Here is an 18,068-nt window from a genome sequence, read left to right as displayed (position 1 = left end):
ACTGGAAAATAGCCAAGCTAGAGGAGGTGAAGGGTCTTTATAGGAGCGCCATTGTGGTACTCAATAAAGAATCCTTGGCTCCTCTAGCCCTAAACGAGGGCTCCATAAACTATGGTTTCGAAACCATTAAAATTCGAATATATAAAAAAGATGAGGTTAACGCGGAAAGCGGGCCTCCAAAAACTACCGAAGGTGAACTAGCGGTTGGTGAACCTGGGACGTCGTCTTCTCTCCTAACAGAGGGTGACGATGCACTCTTGTCCTCTCCAATCGCGAATGCACCCTCTACAAAAGTCGTGGACAGTCCATCCTTAATGGAGACTGAGGACGACCTTAACATGATCCTTCTGAGCGAGGACGAACTCTTGGGTTCATCCTCAGACACAGAGGATCAAAACAAAACCGTGGTGGAGGTTGATCTGCCTAATTGTAGCCAAAATGCTGCAGTTAGTACAGATTAATCTCCAACACTCCATAAAGGCCTCGGCCTCACTTCTTCTCCGTCTGGCGACTAACGGGGAAGATATTGTCCTGATCCAAAAGCCATGGGTTGCAGAATCCGTTGTTCGAGGACTCAGGACTCCTGGATACTACACACTTTGTGTGACAAATAAAGGTGAACCTAGATCTTGCATACTAGTGAAACGTAGCATTAATGTATTTTTACTCCATCGTTTCAGTGACAAAGATACCACCGTAGCTAGGCTAGAAACAACCAAAGGAAGTTTCTGGCTGGTATCGGCGTATCTTGGGCATGACCACCTTGGCCCTCTCCCTGGAAAAACCCTGGAGAAAGTCGTCGCTGAAGCGGAAAGGCAAAGGATCCGCCTAATTATTGGGAGCGATGCTAACGCTCATCATACTGTATGGGGCAGTACGAATATCAACGACAGAGGTGAGTCTCTTTTTGATTATATTCTTGGTACTAACCTCTTAGTAAGTAATGTTGGTAATGAACCAACCTTCATAACTAAAACTCGACAAGAAGTCTTAGACATAACTCTTGTCTCAGATAGTATACACCATATGATCCAAAGAACACTCGTTCTCTGATCATAGATATATCCAGTTCAATATAAATGTGGATGATAACCCGAGTCCATTGACTTTTCGAAACTATCGGAAAACTGACTGGGCTTTATACAGGAACTTATTACAGAGTTTACTAGAACCTGGACTATCTAGTCCTTCCTCTAACGCTAACGAACTTGACAACAAAGTCAATGACCTTACCTCAGCTATGAACAGATCGCTAGAAATTTCTTGTCCACTTATACACATAAGAGGAAAGAGGAAACCACAATGGTGGGCGTCAGAGCTTGACTCGCTCAGGAAGGAATGCAGGAAACTTTTCAACCGAGCCAAAGCTGCAAGACTAGCCTCTTATTGGGACTCCTACAAAGAATCCCTAAGAATCTACAAGAAGGCACTAAGGAAATCCAAGCGATCTTCTTGGCGATCCTTCTGTGGCATGATAGAAGAAACTTCTGAAGCCTCTAGGTTACGGAAAATTCTTTCAACTAATCCAGCTATGCCAAGCTGCTTGAAAAATGCAGACGGCTCCTGGACTAATTCAAGTAATGAATCACTGAACCTACTATTGGACACTCACTTTCCTGGTAGTTCTCTTACCGAAACTTGCAACAGCTTTGCACGTTCAAGTTCAAATACAACATATCCACAAGGTCTGATCACAAAGGATAAGTTACAATGGGCTCTCAACAGCTTCAAACCATTTAAAGCTGCAGGACCAGATGGAATAATACCAGCAGAATTACAAAAAGCCTCTGATATAATTGCACCAATCCTTGAGGCAATTTTTACCAGCTGTCTTTACCTGGTCCATGTTCCCTCGGCATGGAGAGAAGTTAAAGTTGTCTTTATACCTAAAGCAGGTAAATGCTCCCAAGTTAATCCTAAAGATTTACGACCTATAAGTCTATCATCATTCCTTCTTAAGACCCTGGAAAGATTGATCGATATCCATTTAAGGGCACGTATCGATACAAGACTTCTGTCTTCGTCTCAACATGCCTACTGTAAGGGAAAATCGGTGGAAACAGCGTTACACACTTTAGTACGCACCATCGAATATTCCCTCCATCATAAAGAGTTCACTATGGTTGCTTTCCTTGACATCGAAGGTGCCTTTAACAACGTGGACACATCTGCAATCACTTCTGCACTGACATCTCTAAATGTAGAGAGTTCGCTTCGGGAGTTAATTCATTTAATGCTTACTAGCAGAATAATTAATTCAAAACTGGGCAACTCTTCTAGTAGACGATTCGTTAGTAGAGGGACACCGCAAGGTGGTGTTCTATCCCCTCTCCTCTGGAACCTAGTGGTGAATGAAATCCTAACTAGTCTGGATGCGGAGGGTTTCAGAGTGATAGCCTATGCGGACGACGTTGCTATAGCAGTTTCAGGAAAGCATCTTAATATCCTAAAAGAACTCTTACAAAATGCCTTGGACAGACTAATACTCTGGGCTGATCGGTGTGGACTGGGTGTTAACCCACACAAAACCGATCTGGTCTTATTTTCGAGGAGATACAAAATTCCATTTGTCAACCCTCCTTACATTAAAGGAATCCAATTAAAATTCTCAGACGAGGCCAAATACCTAGGTCTTGTCTTAGACAAAAAACTAAATTGGAAACGCAACATACAGGAAAGAGTCAAAAAAGCTACTGTAGCTCTCTTTTCTTGCAAAAAAGCTATTGGTAATAAATGGGGTTTACAACCCAGAATCACGCATTGGCTATACACATCGGTAATCAGACCGATTTTAACGTACGGTGTGGCAGTATGGTGGACTGCTTTAGAGAAAGGTATAAACAGGGATAAGTTGAATAAAGTTCAACGTTCAGCCTGCCTATGTATAAGCGGATCGCTTCGCACGACCCCGTCTGCGGCACTGGACACCTTGCTCTACCTTACACCTCTTGACATATTTAGTAAACAAATAGCTGCAAGCTCTGCTATCCGCCTCAATGCTTCGTCGCAGTGGACTAACAACAACATTGGCCACTCCGTAATTCTAAGGTACTTAGAATCAATTCCAAAGCACACAGACTACACCATCCCCCAACTACAATTCGATAGGAATTTCCAGATTTCTATACCTACCAGATCTTTTTGGGAGGATAGGACATTCTTAGAGGATGAGTCAATCCACTTTTACACAGATGGCTCAAAGACCAAAGAAGGGGTTGGTGGTGGTGTGTACTCTGAACGACTGAAATTAAGTCTCTCATTCCGCCTTCCCAATCATTGTAGCGTGTTCCAGGCGGAACTTTTGGCGATTAAGGAAGTCTTGTCTTGGCTCAAAGAAAACGTGATATCAACATCTGATATCCGTATTTTCTCCGACAGCCAGGCCGCTATCAAATCTCTGGACTCAGTCTCTACAAACTCTATAACAGTCCATAACTGTCGATCATCTCTAATGGAGATGGCACAACAGTTTAATATTCACCTTTGCTGGGTGCCGGGCCATAGAGACATTCCAGGTAACTGTAAGGCAGATGAACTCGCCAGGAACGGTACAGTACAACCCATCCTACCACGTTTGGCAAGTACTGGCATACCAATCGCTACTTGTAAACTGCTACTAATGCAAGACGCTGTGAGGAGGGCAGGCACCAGGTGGACCAACATCACCACGTGTCAAGCCACAAAAAACATCTGGCCAACACTGGATTTAAAACGTTCAAGGTGCTTGCTCTCTCTAAGCAGATCGCATATAAGCTCGATAATAGGTGTCATAACCGGACACTGTCTAATAGGAAAGCACGCCATGAGACTAGGCGTATTCTCAAATGACTTTTGCAGAAGCTGTATGGACGAGGAAGAGGAAGAAACGGTTCTTCATCTTCTCTGCACATGCCCTGCTCTAGCTCGAAAACGCAAGAATTACCTAGGAGAATTCTTCTTTAACGATCTAAACGATCTAAATCATATCGGGTTAATCAGCCTTTCACGTTTCGTAAGAGACTCTAACTGGTTCCATTGAGCTTAGGAGGAAGCCTCAAGATTCATGTGGTATCACAATGGGCCATTAAAGTGGCCTAAGTGTGTCCGTTCCATCTTGGACAGCCACTATAACCTAACCTAACCTAACCTTCCATAATTTGTTTAAAAAAATCAAAAATTAATATAGAAATCCAGTTTTAAAAAATAACCAACATTAATAGGCAAATTCTTTTGGAAAAACAATACATTCAAGGAAAGTTTTTATGCAAAATTGTTTTATTTCGAAAACAATTCTTCTAAGAAACTGATGATTCAGCAAACAAAATAATAAAAACGTTTCTTTGTTGTTGCTAACTGGGACTGGGATTCGCCTTTATATTTTTTAAATCAAAATCAAAAGAAACGTTTTTAGTAGAAATAAGTATTTTTTAAATCTATAACATTATTTTCTAAGTTTGCTTTGATGTCAAATCAAAAATCAAACGGTTAACAAAATTGCAGCGCCAACTAATTGTCTCTTATTATAAAAAAGTAAACATAATTGCTTAAAAATATTTCCATTGGCATTGCCTAAACATGTCAAAACTTAAAAAAAAAATAGTGTTTTGTATTTGATTAAAAAATGAACACTAAACAATAAAATATTTGTTTTATCAATAACTGCTGACCCGGCCACGCGTTGCTGTGGCTTAAGTTTTTTTTCTCATATTACATTGTTGAAATCTATTTAATAGGACAAAAAATATTCAAGTTTGTAACAAATGAGTATGTTACGAATTTTTAAGTAAACAAGAAGTGGCAGTTAAACCTATAAATGATGTAGGTAAGGCGGAAAGTTTAAAATCATTTAACAAATATACATATTTTTGTATTTGTAAACTAGCAAGCAAAGAAATTTCTACAAATTTCCTTTTGTAATCTACAAGTACAATTTTGTAACACAATTATCTCGAGAAACAGAAAAAATCAATTTTTCTACAAATTTGTTAAAAAAGCACTTGTAATTTACAATTTGAAGGTATCATTGGGATACGTGGCAATGGGAATACTTTTCCATTAAACTTTTACGTTAAAATAGTTGCTTCAAGAATTTTTCCAGTTATCCTTTTGATAACAAACGTGTACCGTTGGTTAATTCAGTTGGATATAAATTAGGAGAATAATAGGCGAACCAATCTTTAATCGAAGATTATCATTGTCAATAACAGCAGTATGGGACGATCGTCTGTTGTATCTGGAAGCTAATTTACGCCAACATCAATATATTTGGTTGCCAAAATAGCCCGAAGATTAAGCCAGTTATGATTTAAGTAATTACTCTGAATATCCGGAAAAATACTGTGAATTGAATCATTTTTTTCCTGAAGAACAGTGCAGAAATTGTCTGACAGTTTAATGCCTTGAGTATTTGGTTGTATTTTATTCACTTTAATATGAATTTAGTTTATAGCTCAGTCTAAGTATCACGTGGCCAGCTATGATAACACCACAAATTGAAACAATAAAATTCACTGTATTTTGTTAACTATAAATTAAATGTAACCTATACTTTAGCGTTGGCAACATGTGGTGGTTATGCTATTAAATTGAAGCTTATATGAAACATTTGGAAGTTTGACATATTGCCATTTATTGAATAGTTATTTAATCCTTTCAACAGATGTCACCATCTGTTAGAATCGTTTGGAGATAACAGATAGTTGTGACTGTCAAGTAATAGATAAATAATTATCAATTAAATAATATTGCGATCAAAAATTCAGATGTAAGCTATCCTAACTTTCAATTTAGATCAAACTGCTCACGATGAATTAAAATCGGTGAAGCAAATTAGGAGTCCATCGCGGACTAAGATCGTGAAAGTCTCTACACAAATTCCTCTTTCGACATATGTAAGCAAATATGAAATCGTGTATAAAACGACTTTGTTTACAAATAGTACTTATATTTAAGATAGATAGATAAATTATTTCATTGGCAAAGAGAAAGTTACAGAGTTTACAATATTTTTAAGTCATTGCACTGCGCAGAGATATGATATCAAATTGTATCTTACTACTGAAAAATAATAGTTAGTTTTTAAAAAGTACGTGTGTTTTTTAATATTATAAGTTTAAAGTAAAACATTGCAAAGAAAAAGCCTTTATTCGAATTTTGTTCATAATTATATCACAGATAGGTTATGCTTAAATTTAATAGAAACTAATTTCCGATGATTTATTTTATCAGTGGAAAAATAAATATATAAATAAATAAATAGGAAAACATACAAATAAATAAGTACACTAATGAATAAATTAATAAGCAAGTAAATAAATAAATAAATGCATAAATAAATAAATTAATACAAAATAAATAAATAAATATAAATTAGTAAACGAGAAAAAATGTATAAATAAATAAGTTGACTATAGAATTAATATATAATTAGATACATTAATTAAAAAATAAACAATAATACATAATTATGATGCAAGAATAAACAATATAAAAAAATAACAAAAATATAAATACAATATTGTACAAAACAAGATGTATGAAAAAGGCAAAAATTGTATTTGACAATTGTTAAATTAGGTTTCTAATTACAAAGTTTTCACTCGATACACATTTTCTATAAATTTTTTTATTGAGAATTCCAATTTTTTGTTGTCTCTGTGTGCAAGGGTTGGGTTGAGAAATGCCAGTGGAGCTTTAGCATCATTTTTAAAATTCTGTTTTTGAAGAATTTGCAATTTTTTAATATGCATAAGAGCACAATAACCTAATACGGGCGATCCATATAACAGTATTGCTTGAAAAAAAGACTTAAAAAATAATAAGTTTATTGTGTTTGCTAAGTAATGACCTTCGGTTAATAAGCAAATATAACATTTTTATACCATTTATTTTATTTGCAGTCATTTGTGTGAGTTCCTTGAAGCTCATCTTCTTATCTAAGTAAATACCTTAATATTTGACAGAGCTGACCTTAATATTTGACAGAGCAAGGTATATCGCAGTTACTAAAGTTGATATTACGTTTGGGTAATAAAGAATCTTTTCTTTTTCTGGTGAAAAAGATAGCTTGACTTTTGCCAGAACAAGTTTTAATTTTCCAGTGTTTATAATACTCGAAAATAATTTCTAAGTCAGTGTGCATATTGTAGGAATAATTTGCGAGACTGAGTTTTTTCCATTAAGTCAAACTATAAATTTTCTATCACTTAAGAAACTTTTTAAAAGTTTAATTCAAAAGATTGGCCATTCATTTATAATAAGTTTGTGAATGAGTGCATTGTGCCAAACAGTGTCAAAAGCTTTTTCAACATCTATAGCAAAACTAATCCTATTTATTTTTTTTCTTAATTTTTCTTTTATGTGTCCACAGATTCTTGGAATCTGGTATGACGTGTTATGTTTTTTCGAAAGCCAATTCTCGGTATTGGTATGATATTCTTTTTATTCAAAAAAGATTCTAGTTTGCACTGAATTAATTTTTCAGATATTTACTTAGGTATACTACTCTGTAGGCTTATTGGCCTTTAACTGAGTGTATCATTTCGGAGTTTTTCAGATTTCAATATTGGAACTACTTATATTTTAAAATTCAAAAATGCTTCAATAAAAATAATATTACTTTTTAGTTCGAAAATGGTTGGAGACGTTTTTATAATTAATTTTGTTAAAACATTTTTTCAATTTAAGCTTAAAATATTTTAAGAATGCAGTTACAAATGCAATACTTGCCATATAGTTCCGTTCAGTCGCAAGCAAAAAATGGAAGCTTGATAGAAGTCAAAACAGTTTCTTGTGAAATTTTTGAAGTCTTGAAGATTTACAAATACAATTCTTGTACTGTTAGTTTTTTTAATTTCATTTTGAATTGTACTTAGTTGGGAATTAAATTTATATTTTATCAAAACTAAATATGTGAACACTGAAACATATTTCCGGATGGTACTTTAAAATCTGTTTTTTAAAGACATTTATTTTGTTTATTTTTTACTTATTTCATTTGAAATTTTATCTTAAATTTTCCCTTCAAATTAAAACTTTATTCTTTTTACAATTGAAAATGCAAATATGTTAAATTTACTTAATCTGTTTTGAATAAACAAGATAACCCTAAGAATTAGTCTAAATCCATGGATAAAATAAAATGTATTATTGTAATTCTTAACAACAATTTATTAGAATATATTATAGGTATGATATACAAATTTTAACAAAACCATAATTCGAACAAAATTGACGAGTTAAAAATCATTTTCACTGCAAAAATTGTAACAAAAATACTTTGATTTTCTTGAGGTATTAAGTTTTAAGGTTTAAGAAAGAAAAATGTAAGATCTCTTAAAAATGTTAAACAAATAATTGCATTTGTTTTTGGATTGAAACAAATATTATTTATTTTTGTCTCGTTTTTGAATTGTATTGGAAGTTGGTATTTGTTTGATTGTATTAAAATGTTAATTTCTTCTTACGATGGTAAATTGATTGTGTCATCATTTATAAAAATCGAACACAAATCATTAAAATCAAGTACGAAAATATTATCAACACAATTTTGTTAAGGAAATGCAATTTGTAGAACAAAATGTACAAAAAAAAAGGTTCAGGTTTTATGATTAATCCAAATCTTTTTATTTAATTAAATCAATTTGCTATTCCTTTAAATATTCTTTTTTGTACAGCTTTGCAAATATTAATAGAGAAGATAGCTTAGAACATTCATACAATAATTATTAAAGAATATAGATAATCATATTTTAACAAAGTCAAAAATAAATTAGTAAATTAACGAAATAATAAATAAGTAAACAAAATATATAAATATATTTAAAGATTAAAACAAATTGATAAGTTAATTAAAAAATATAACAAACTGTTATATGAGTTTAAGAGCAAGTTTCCTAGAATGAGGATCTTCTTAGAGACTTTATGTAATAAATATTTGTTTTTAATTAAAAACTTTTTATCCGATTTATATATATAAAGAAAGTTTTAACTTCCAAATTAAAAATTTAAAACAATTTATTGTTTCTTCAATCTGTAAATGTAAGTGAAACATTTTACTGCAGACTATTGCCTGTTAGAAGCATTCAACTTTTTTTTTTATTAAAATTGATTTGTTGTTTTAAAATTAATTCTTAATTTCAAAAACTGTCTATCCATTACAAAATTTACTTATTCGTTTTAGTAAAACCAAATGCTTTACATTATTTTCTATTAATAATAATAACACATTTCTTTTTCTTTATAATCAGGCACATCTCTTTTGAAAATTGTTAAGGACCAATTTTTCTTCTGCAAATATGTGTCTGTATAATGTCAAAATAAAACCCAAGTAACGTGTTTAGTTGGTACAACAGAACCTAATCTTATCTAAAATCACTTAAAAGGATAAAATGTCTTTCTCAATTTTAAAGTACATAATTGCCCTGTAAATCCCAACATAACTACACTCATAACTAAAATGCAATATATTGATAAAATCAAGGATTCATGGAGGACGAAATAACCAATTGAAATTTTAACCAAGAAAAGGCTGGCTAATTTAAGATTCACGATAAATAATTATCTTTCATCACTTTCCTTGGGCCAGATTGTTAATCATTGCGAAAAAATTACCTCTTCAAATATTTTCTCAAGTATATCTCAAACTTTTAATCATCCTTATTTGCAAGTTCCTCATGATCTTCATCAGTGAGAAGAAAACATCTTAACTTCTTTCATATCGTCAAAAACATCTGTAATTTGAAACTTTATTAAGAAAAGAGCTCTTTAAGGATTTGCATCAATCTGTATCTAGATAGCAATCAGCAGGATTTAAAAACACATTCATCTATCCATCCAGCGCAGTGCAGCGATTGTAGGCGTATATTGACAAATCCCTTCTTCATCTGTCCTTAAAAATAGTGAAAAAGGATCCTCTTCTTCTGCTTGTGTATGCGCAAGGGTTATCTCATCGATCGATCTAAATATTTAGAAAATACTTTCTGCTTCAAGAGTGCAACAATTGTTTACTTTTTATACAGTTTTTCTCCTCAATGCACTCAATCCAAACCGAATTCCGAAGCCATCAAGGATCATGGATCACTGGTATCCTACTTATCCCTTCTTATAAAGTAGTCATCGTCGCCGGTTGTAAAAATAATAAAATGTCCTTTAGGGCATATTGCATTATATCCTTCTGTATGACCGAAGATGAATAAGTATGCGAATTACAATGGTTTAGTGAGTCTGAGTCTCTTTCTTTGAAAATCCTCAAGATAAGATCAATTTTCGGGATAATGGATGAGCGAGGCCGAAGAGATGCGTCTTAAGAATTTAAAATTGAGTCTTGCCAAAGGCTGGCTGCAGGGATTGTGTCAGTCTCAGTGTCTTTTTCGCTTTTTGTTCGAGTCGATGGAAAGAAAAATAATAAAAATCGTGTGATATTGTTATTATTACTGATAAATACGGAGAGAATAGAAATCAGGATACGGATTGATATATTGTCGAACAAGGACACTATAATATGTGGACACAATTGAGTTCTACTGATGCATGAATCCGAATGAAAGGATCTTCTTTTTGGGTTAGATTTGGTCAACCTCAGCACGGTTGGTTTATTTTTTGGGCTGCTTATAGGCGTATTGTGGGACAAAATACATTTCACCGAATGTGTATGTTTTTTGTTCCTATTTTTTGTTTTTGAAAAGGCAGTTTATTGAGGACGTGAGTTTTTGAATATAACTAGGATTTTATTATCAAATGTTTTTTCTATCTTTCCTTTGCTGACATTTTCGATTGGTATGTTTGTGTATAGAGAAATTCATATTTTAGTGAATAAGAAAACAATTAAATGAAAAATATTGGGTGTTTTTTGTTCGGTGAATGTTTGTTTAAGGAATACAACTTTATTTTTAAAAGTGTGGGAAGGTAAATAGAAATGTTGTGAATTTTATTATTATTTTATGAATATAAGAAGATTCCTTTTTTGAATACACAAAGAGTTCATATTTCATGTCATGTTTAAGAAATTTGATGCTTAAGAATTCTCATAAAATACAAAAATAATGTTAACTGGACTAAAATGATTTTAGAAAATAATAAAGGAAATGGTTCAATTATTAATTACAATGTAATAATTTTTAAAACATTTTTTGATTATTGGGAACGAATATAGTAAGTTTATGAAAACCATGTTTCCGGGACACATACTACACTGATTAGCGTGACAAAGATATCTATGCATTAAAAAAAAGAATGTCTTAGATTGGATTTGATACATTTAATAATTTACACCATTGCTTAGTTATAAGAAAAAACTGCGGAAACAGAAATTTTCAAATGCAAATGTAACTTACATAACAATTTTTATTAATTTATAAAAACATCATTGAAAAAAATGCAACGAATGAGTAGCACAAACTTGCTCATGTATCCAAAGGGTATGTTTAAAAAATATTAAATGTATTTTTAGGATTTAACAATGTAACTGCAATAAAAGATTGCTTTCAAAAATGTAAATGAAAAATTTCCAAAATTTTTTATTTGAAAATCATTAGACGGTTTTTTTTAATTAATATTCTATGTAGGTGTACAATTTTTTTAATTTGAGTTAAAACATATTTTTAACGTGCAGTTATTTATAAAATTTTAAATAAACGTTTTTTTGCATTTGACTTTCGTAAAAATGATGACCCGTTTATCGATATATCTAATCAAAAATCCAAAACAAAAACAAAGGTATTTTTAATCAGCAAATATTATAAAGACAGTAAAAATAAATCGGTTTATAAGTTCTTGAGAAAACTTAAAAACAAAATATCTATTCTTTTGGGGTATCCTTTTAGAGCAATACAAAATTATTTTTTTATTGAAAGGAGCCAAGTTAATAAAAAAACTTAAAAAAAAATAATTGGTTAACTTTTGATAATATTTGAATTTTCGATTTTCAACCAAAAAATTTGATATTTTTGATTTGAACCAAAAAAATGAAAAAGTCTTACTCGAACCGGCTCAAAACAAAAATGTCCAAGTTTGAACTCAATCGACAAAATGGTTTGTGTTGCGAGAACAGACAGGACGGAATTAATCTAAAACTGTCCATCTAATTCCTATATGTCTCAATTCCATTTTTTAACTTCCAATTTAAGAAGTTATTGTTATAGTCCGATTTTTTGAATTGAAAATATTGAAATTTCAAGGTCCCTAAAGTCCAAAAATAATCTGTTTAAAGAGATGTCTGTGTGCGTGGTGTATGTACTGTACAGTGTACATACATTCGGGAAGTTTTTTCGTCCTCCATAGCTCAAGAACCAGTAGAGATATCGACTTCAATTATATTTTTGCAGGGAATAATGTAGAAAGATGCAAGAAAATTGACTGGTTGGTTTTTTTACCATCACAATTTAAGGAAAGGTTAAAATTTTGGTAAAATCAAAATATCTCACGAAGCAAATACCTCACGAAAATAATTGTGCCCTCGAAAATTTAACGAACATAAAATGATTTTATCTCTAAATTGTATGCAACGAGGAATAACGTTTTTGACATCTGGTAAGATTTAAAAAAAAGCAAATTAACAATTTTTTTTTGTATAAAAAAAATAAAAACGTAAACAAAACATTACCAAAAGTTTGTAAAAAGTTTATTTGGACTTATACATCTTTTCAAAAATTAAAAATATTGGCTTTGAAAATGTTGTCAGTTTTTCTACAAGAAAATTAAGGATATGCTACTAAAATTGGCAAAAATTGGTCTCCGACTAAAAATATCGTTAAAAAAAATAATTTTAAAATCAAACTATTTCGGCATATGCAAAATATTGTTATTAATTTTTAATTAGGTATAATAATTTAACTGAAAACTTTTTAACAAAACACGAGAAGACGAGATGCCAAGTTATAAGTGTGGGTCGTACTCCAGCCTCTTTTCCCTTTTTTTCTGACCAAAAAAAAGAAAGGTTATACGAACACAATATTCTAGGTCAAAAATCCCTATTTTTAATTTTCTCAAAATCTGGAGTTCTCTGTAAAAACTATCATGTTTATTAGTAGCTGGCCTGGCCACGCGTTGCTGTGGTTAAGGTTTTTTGCCATATTACATTGTTCTAAACAATTAAAGGGGAATGGTAGGAGAATATCAAGCATGAACCACAATCCTTTTTTACAAAGATGCCTTTTGTAAAAAAAAATGGCGATAAATGATTTTCTACTACCGTTATCACTTTTTACAATGAAATTATTATTTACGAACGAAGACGGAAACATGGAAGGTGGGTATATATATATATACTTGTTTGGCATTTTAAAGATTGTGTTATTCTATTTTAACACAATTGATTCAAATTTTCGTACAATTGTTGTTACAAAAGAAATAAATTTAAAATTTATTATCCTTCAAGTCTGTTACAAATAAATAGTATATTACAAAGTTTTTAGTAATTACATAAAATAAAATAGAACGGATGGTTTTAAGTCTTCTAACAATAATATTCTAATCCACAATTGGATATTTTTTACTTAAGACTTATTTAAAACATGGTAAAAGCTAATCCCATTGAAATACTTATCAACAAGACAGTTAAAATGGTTGCTTCCAGAATATTTCGGGTGATCTTTTTGATGACCAAACGTGTACCGTTTCATAATTGAGGTCGATTCAAATTACACAGGAAATTAATAGGTTAACCAATCTTTAATCGAAGATTATGTTTTGGCATTTCAGGTATATTTATTGAATTTTAAAATTCAATTAGAAAATGTACACTATCATTTTCATTAACAACAGTATTGATTGATTTCAAAGACATCAGATCACCTGGTAACAACTGTACCATCTGGCAGTTACTTTTGTCAACATCACCATTTTTGGCTGCCAAAATAGCCAGGTCACTGAACCAGTTATGATTCAAGTAATTACTCTGTATATCGGGAAAAATACTCTGAATCAATTTATTTTTTTTTGTTAGCACTACTACTATACAAAATAAATTTGGCCTATACTTTACCCTCAGCAACATGTGGTGGTTTATGAAATTGTAACTCATATCAAACGTTTGGAAGTTTGACATAGCGTCATCTATTGAATACTTACTCAATCTTAAACAAGTCAACAGATGGCGCCATCTGTTAGGATTGTTTAGAGCTAACGGATAATTGTGACCATCAAAAAATAGACAAATAATTTGTAATAAAATAATGTTGCGATCATAAATTAAGATGTAAGCTATACCATCTTTCAAGTTGGATCAAACTGTACACGGATTACAAATTTGATTAAAATCGGTTTGGTAGTTTAGGAATCGATCGCAAACAAACAACGTGTGTTAAGGTAAAATAAGGTTAGATTTCATAAATAAGTCTTCCTTTTCTGGCTCTTACACTCGACCAATTTTATGCGAATTGCATTCAAATGAGATAAAATTAATATTTTGTTGTGAAATTATACATTTTTATTGAGTGGTATTATGCTTCCAAAGAGAAAATTAGGCCCTCAACTTTGATTTGTAAGAAAACTGAATGTGAGGTCTAGAGATTTCAAGAGTTATCTTGGAATAACAATGTTTTTCTGTAGATTTCAGGGAAAGAGAGTTTTGAAGAGCTCAGAGGTGGTTTTGAAATCAATAGAGGTCTTGAAAATTCAAGGGAGTTCTTGAAATATGAAGGGAGTTCTGAAAATTTCAAGGAAGACATTGAGATTTTGGAAGGGATGTAATGGTATAAGGAAGGGATTTTTCTGCGTATTGAATTTCTATTGACCTAAATAATTTTTGTTCAAAATAAATAATAAAATCTTGTCTAAGTTTTTACTTTCTAATAAACTTTACTTTATTTAAAACATACGAATATAATATGATTTCAAGAAAGTTAAAAGCACATAATTAATTTTGATTTACTATACTTGGAATCAAAATGATCTTCCCATAATTCCCTCATGTGTCTGCTTGAATTTTTATATCGCTGTAGGGTTTTTAAATTTGTTGAGGAAATAATAAGCAGATTCAAAAAAATGTTTTTAACTCTTATATTGTATAAATAATATTTGGCGTTATAAAACGTAATTTTAAAAATAAATGTTTTTATATAATTCAAACGGGTAATATGATTTCGTACAAAATGTAAATGTAAAACGCTTTTTTAAATAAACAATTTTCTGTTCAAAAAGGAGTTCAGATTTTTCAACGAAATTTAAATGTAAGCACTTCATGACTTTATACTAAAAAGATTGAGAGATTTTTTAAATATGTATACAAAAATAATCTTAAAAAAGAGGCTGGGATGCGACCCACGATAAATGCGATAACTTTCCATCCCGTCTGTCTATTTGTCTTGCTTAAAAGTTTGTAGGTTTTTGTGATGGGTTAAATTGTCAGCTGAATTATTCTTAAACATTTTAAAATTACCAACAATATTTTTCATATAAAGAAATAGTTTAGTTTGAAAATCTAGTATTGTGAAATAGATTTTTAGTCTAAAACAAATTTTTACCAAATTAAGTAGCATTTCTTAAATTTGTACAAATTGGATGAATTTAATTCATTTTAGAGATGTCAAGAGCCGAATATCAATTTTTACCAAATTTGCGTACTATTTATTGCAGATTTTATTTTTTTATAAAAAAACGGACCTTTGAATTTTTATAAAAAAAAAAATACTGAATATTGAAAATAAAAAAGTTTGAAGACAATATTTCAAATTTTTGAAAAGCTATATAAGTCGAAACTAAATTTTTACCAAGTTTAAATTTTGCTTTTTTTTTGTAAGAAACCCTATCAATATCTGTCTCAAAATTTTTCGAAGGTTCAAAACGATATTTCTTCTAAGTTAAAATTACTTGGAAGCCATAATCTCAAATTTTTGAAAAGGTATTTGAGTCAAAAATTAATTTTTAACAATTTTTATTAATTTTTTGTTTGGTTTTATTTTTTGTAAATAAACTGTCCATTCGATTTTTCTCTAAATTTAACTGAATGTTGAATACAATATTTTTTAAAAGATAAAAGTAGTTTAAAGCCAATATTTCAAAGTTTGGAAAGATATTTGAGTCGAAAATCAACTTTTATGAATTTTTTCGTTTAGCTTTTTATTTTTTTGTCAAAAAACTTTAATTAGAGTTTTCTCAAAATTTGTCCGAATGTTGAAAACAATATTTGTTATAAGATACAATTAATTTGGGGCTATAATCTCAATCTCAAAATAATCGAAAATCAATTTTTACCAACTTTGAGTACTGTTCTTTTTAGGTTTTTATTTTTTATAAGAAAAATCTATTTTTCTCAAAGATGTTTAAAACTTTATTTTTCGTTGCATAAAATTGTTTTCGAAGTGACAATTTTTTTTTCAGTTTTTTTGATTTATAAAAAAAACCTATTATTGGATTTTTTTTCAAATAATATACTTGTTTGGTATCATCATACATTCAAGTCTCTAGCGTCATTGGTTCATGAGATATTTAGGGTTTACCAAGAGCCTTTTCTGCATCTTTCTGCCTTATTATCTGTATAACAAAATTTATTTGAAGTCGATATCTCTTCTGGTTCTTGAGCTATGGACCTACAAATGTACACAGTTTTTGAAATATAATAAATCATTTTTTGTGATTTAAATGTGTTAAGAATGATTTTTAATTTTTCTTTTAATTTAGTTAATGTTTGTATTTATGTGATATGAAGATGTGTAAGAATATTTTGAATAATGTTTAAAATTTATTTTATTAATTTCATATATAACTTTTTTCCTGTTTTTGAACTTTTTCAGATGATGTTTTCATAGAAGTATATATTTTTCAACAATGACTTCTGGATTATTATTAATCCTTTCGCGATGCGCTTCCAATGCTTCAGACAAAATTACAATTAATTGTAGCATTAATTTTTTTAAAGAACCATTACAATAATTTTCCCAGCGGAAATGCAATGTTAGTCAAAGCAAAGAGACTTTAAGTGATGATGAAAAATAAAACCAATATCAAAACCAAAAACTGTATTTTTCCAATAAAAACACATTTGTTTCAAAAAATACTCACAATAACATTTACCTAACATAGCCAAGAAAATGCAGTTGTTTAAAAATAAATACTTATGGTTTTCATAATAAATCTAACAAAAAAGATTCGCGTGATTGAAATATTGTATTTCTTTCTTAAAATATTTGTTTAAAAACATTGATTGGCCTGTTACAGAAGGATGAATCAACATTACCTCCATTGGAACACCCACATTACCTTAGTTGACTCTTATTATTATCCTTTTCGAAAAACATAACAAAAATACTTGTCAGTACGTTTGATTGATCAATACACCAGTGCCATCAAGTAAGAAATAATATTTTGTTATTTTCAGAAAACACATATCCCACATCGACCTCAAAGCAAAACCAAACCGAACATTTGGCCACGACTGTAGCCAAAACAAAGAGTTTCCTCAAACAATATAAATATTCCTACAAAAACAGATCTAAAGAAAATCATATAAGACACACTGCAAGCACAGCAAATACATAACATTGAAGCGTTTTATACATTTAAAAGATTATTATTATATTATATCTTTTGTGTTTAATGTATTTCTATTTGTTTGCCTTCTTCAGGATTTTTGGACATCTTAAGCAGCAGTAGTCCTTTGGGAAGTTACTTGTACCATCACCAGGAAAAAAACTAATAATAATAGATTTCTAAATGAAATAAATTCCAAATAACAATAACATATAACGAAAAGGACCTTCTCTTTGCCTTTTTCGTCGTCCAAACTAGACGATTCATCTATTTGTTCAACTAATTCCTTCCCTCGATCTTTTTATCCTTTAAGCCAAAGAAATTCTATGAATAATGCTAAAAATAATGAAAAGACCATAGAAAGGATCAATCTATACAGTCATCAGTTACAGAGAGAAAAATTAACCAAGCGAAAATGAAGCAACGACATCAAGGATGAAGGATCATTTCAACACAAAAGCAATTTCCAATTTGAGATCCTTTTCAAAATTCATTATTCTTCATTATTGTTGAGTTGCTTCTCTTAATTTGTTACCTTTTTGCCAAGGATATTTTACCTGAGGTCGTGAATACTACATAGGTAAGGACTATAAGGTAGGTATTTACCTGTATTTAGCAGTTCT

This window comes from Eupeodes corollae, chromosome 1 (assembly GCF_945859685.1).
Source record: "Eupeodes corollae chromosome 1, idEupCoro1.1, whole genome shotgun sequence".
NCBI lineage: Eukaryota > Metazoa > Arthropoda > Insecta > Diptera > Syrphidae > Eupeodes > Eupeodes corollae.
The sequence above is the reverse complement of the archived record's forward strand: the minus strand, read 5'-3'. Positions refer to the sequence as shown.